The sequence below is a fragment of the Bos mutus genome, unplaced genomic scaffold (assembly GCF_027580195.1).
Source record: "Bos mutus isolate GX-2022 unplaced genomic scaffold, NWIPB_WYAK_1.1 CTG260, whole genome shotgun sequence".
NCBI classification, from domain to species: domain Eukaryota; kingdom Metazoa; phylum Chordata; class Mammalia; order Artiodactyla; family Bovidae; genus Bos; species Bos mutus.
The window spans coordinates 249249-252758 of record NW_027219762.1 but is presented as its reverse complement, the minus strand read 5'-3'; the positions used below and the strand labels follow the sequence as shown (position 1 = coordinate 252758).

General features: G+C 54.5%; 1 pseudogene; it reads right to left on the bottom strand.

The window, feature by feature from the left end:
• Positions 1–1068: 1068 nt before the first annotated feature.
• On the bottom strand, positions 1069–3287 carry LOC138986925 (testis-specific Y-encoded protein 1-like; annotated as a pseudogene).
• Positions 3288–3510: the final 223 nt, after the last annotated feature.

Here is a 3510-nt window from a genome sequence, read left to right as displayed (position 1 = left end):
CCCACCCCACCTGATATGCCCTGAGTGAACCCTCAGACCATGAATCCCTTTTCCCAGTCCAAACACACACAACAACACAGTAGAAATGGTGAGCGTGTTTTGTGTTTGGTCTAATTGCAGATATCTGGAGCCATGGTCGGGAGTTATCACTGGCCATCCTTTCTTCATTCCCATCCTGGACAGGGTCAGTGCAGAGATACGGAACAAACCACCTTCAGACTGGGAACGCCTCGTGCCTCCTCTTCTGGTTACTCAGCACCTCCTTTCCTGTCGCCTTCATCTCTGCATCTGCCCTGGGCTGGGTACACAAAAACACACACATAAACACAGCCAACACAAGCACATGTGTGTATACACACATGCTTGGCATGGGGACACAAATGCAAACAGGGAATGCAGGTGTTTCAGGAGCTGAAGACGCCCATGTCCAGCAATGTCAGAGATGGTGTCAGTCGGCATCATGTCCTGCCTTTGGGGCTCCCTGTCCACCTCTTCCCAAATTCATCCGATTTTCCCAAGGCAGCCTGAAGCCACTTCGAGTGCAGCATGTGTGGTGGTGGTGGTGAGATCCGAGTGGTGAATGTGGAAATTCACCCAAGATCCCAAAGTCAGCACACAGGTGCATTGGGACCACTGAGAGGATGCCCTTTCAATGATAGGCCATTGCAGGGTAAGGGGCGGGAGTGAAGGGCCCAGTTAATCTCAAACTCAGTGAGCAGCAGGAGGCTGGAGGATGGCAGGACCCAGGGACGGATGATTCTGACACAGACCCTTAATTCACCCTGCCTCTAGGCCTCTAGAGGAATAGGGTATCACCTAGGTATCACCTAGGACTCTCGAGCTGCAACCATAGCTGACTTGAGGGAGACTTACTTCACTCACAGACACACCGAGTCCCCCATGCCCCCAGTCTCAGCAAGTCACCTGCTACATGCATAACCCAAATGCCGGCTCTGCAGCCAGCTTGCATGAGCCTGAGCATCCCATTTGGGAAAGGATAGTGTCCCGGCTACGATAAGGCTGTCCCTCAGGGCCTACCTCCAGACCCCCTCACTACATGTGTTTCTGTCAGTTATCTCTGATGGAAGAACCTTCCTCCCTGAGGTAGTACTTCAGGGGATCATCCCACACATCATTGCTGATGAGCTGCTGGCAACCCGAGCAAGGTCAACCCAGGGCTGACCAGGCCCCGAACCTTCCCATGAGCAGCCAAGAACTCCACCATCAATCATCAACTTTGTGCAGGCCCAAAGCAACCCCACATCAGCAATCCTGTTCGATTCTGGGCCATTGTGGCCTGAAAGCCAGTTGAGAAAATTAAGGCTCCTGGTGTCTAGACTGTGGCTGGGGGATCCCCATTCAAAGTCCCAGAACCAGTGGACTGGAGTGGAATGACATGCCCTGTACCCTGCAGAAAGACAGGGGAGACTGGGGTGGACTCCACAGGTGGAGCATCTACATGCTTGCACACCCACATTCATCACCCTGGGAGCCACGTTTTACCAGTGATGTCAAGGTAATACTCCTTAATGATCATGGTGTTCAAGAAGTAGGAGTTGTCCTGAAAGGAAAAGACCAGCTTGCAGGGGGACTGCAGATGGTTCCGCACCTGCACCTGCCAGGATAGGGAGGAGGGAAAAGGTGCAAACTTCTAGGGGCCTCAGCTTGCCTCCCAGGCAGGCATTAACAGCTTCCACGACACCTCTCTAAAGTCTCACAGTGCAGCAACATGGCTAACAGGATCCTCCCACTCCCCGCCAGGTCCCATACCCACCCTTCCTCAGTCTCCCTCACTGACGTTCAAGTCTATCATGTAGCAGAGAAAGTCTTGATCTTGGTTGCTGATCATGACGGAAACTTGAGGGTGGCTAATATTCTGCTTTAGGTCAAGAAGCCATTCAGGGAGCTACATGCCAGGCCAAAAAGAGCCAGGAGCATCAGTCCTAGTCTGGGGTGGAACAAGGATACTGGAAAAGGCATCTGCAAGGAGCTGGGTACTGCCTGTTACCTGGCCACCACTGATGTCATCAGGCTTTGCCATACCATCAGACAGGCTCATGGCTCTGGGCCCCTTGTTGTGGTGTGCATCTGAGGTGGTCTGCATTCTCCAAGCAGGGGCTATTTCTGACCACTACTGTTCTCCTCCAGACCTGTGTATGCTGGGTAGTGGCATGTCACTGCTTACATGGTCAGATTTGCAGTCCTGTGACAATCCGTGTTTGAAAGCAAAGGGGTTGTGTGTGTGTGTGTGTGTGTGTGTGTGTGTGTGTGTGTGTGTGTGTGTGTGTGTGTGTGTGTGTTGTGTGTGTGTATATGAATGACTCACATGTCTCAGCTATATGCCAGGATCACCCACATTTACAGCAATAACTGTGTGCCAATGCTGCTCTGGTGTACCATCTCTGGTCATTCCTGACTTGGAGGCCTCAGATGCTGCTCCTCCTCAGATGCAGGCCTGAAGGAGACACTCAAAGGTATGGCTGCAACGTGTACATATGTAGCCCTGCCCAGATCCTACTCGGCTGGGCCTTTGGAGCTTGCCAATTGCCCAGGACCACATTTCTTTCAGGGGCCTCCAGTGCCCTTCCTGTGCCCTCGCCCCTCCCCCTCCTCCTGCTCCTGCCCCATCTCCTCCTCCTCATGAGCAGCGGACCCAAAGGAGCAGCAGAAAGGATACAGTTTTGGCTCAGAAGCCAGGGATGCCCTGGATGATGGCACTCCCCCAAGCCAAGTGATGCTTCCTCCTCTGATGGTAGGCCCTGTGGTTTTGCTCACACTCAGAGCTCAGTTCCACCTGCAGGGCGGCCAGTGCCTTCAGGACATCTAGTACTTGGTGCTCACTCGGGCCTCCCGGCCTGTCCTGGCCTTGCTCCTTCACCGTCTTCTCCTCCAGCTCTTGGGAGGACCACTGTTCCCACTGCTCATCTGCCACAGCTATCACCTCTTCCATGATGTCTTCTGCAAGCAGCTGGAACTTCCACCCGATACCTGCCACGTCTCCGTCCACCAGGGTCTCGCTGTCTTGCACTGCCTCCACCCTAGAGAGGACGGCTTCTTCACCTGGCGTGACAACTGGTGGTTGCAAGGTTCCAGCTGCACACAGCATCAGGACGGCAGATCCAGGGATGAGGGGTGGGGGTTTCTTCCTGAGTACTGGGGCTCACAGCTAAGAAGGTCGGGGGTTCCAGGACACTCCTGCCTTCCTTTGATTGCCTCTCACGCTCCTCTTGGCCCAAGCTGGGGCAGATGTGAAGGGACACGATATAACAGCACAGACAATGGTGCATAATGGCGGCCCAGGCTGCAGTAAACCTGTGGGACCCACTAGCTCTTTGGGGGTGGGGAGTGAGGGGGATCATCGGGAGTCGGGGATTGGTGTGTTGGGGATGGCGTGAGGCCAAGGAAAGGGGTGCCGCACAGCCCAGGCCAGGGTGAACGGGCCCTAGGACATCAGCGGAAAACAGGCAGGAGCCTAGGCTGTGAGCCACGCACAGGCTCCTTGCCCAAATC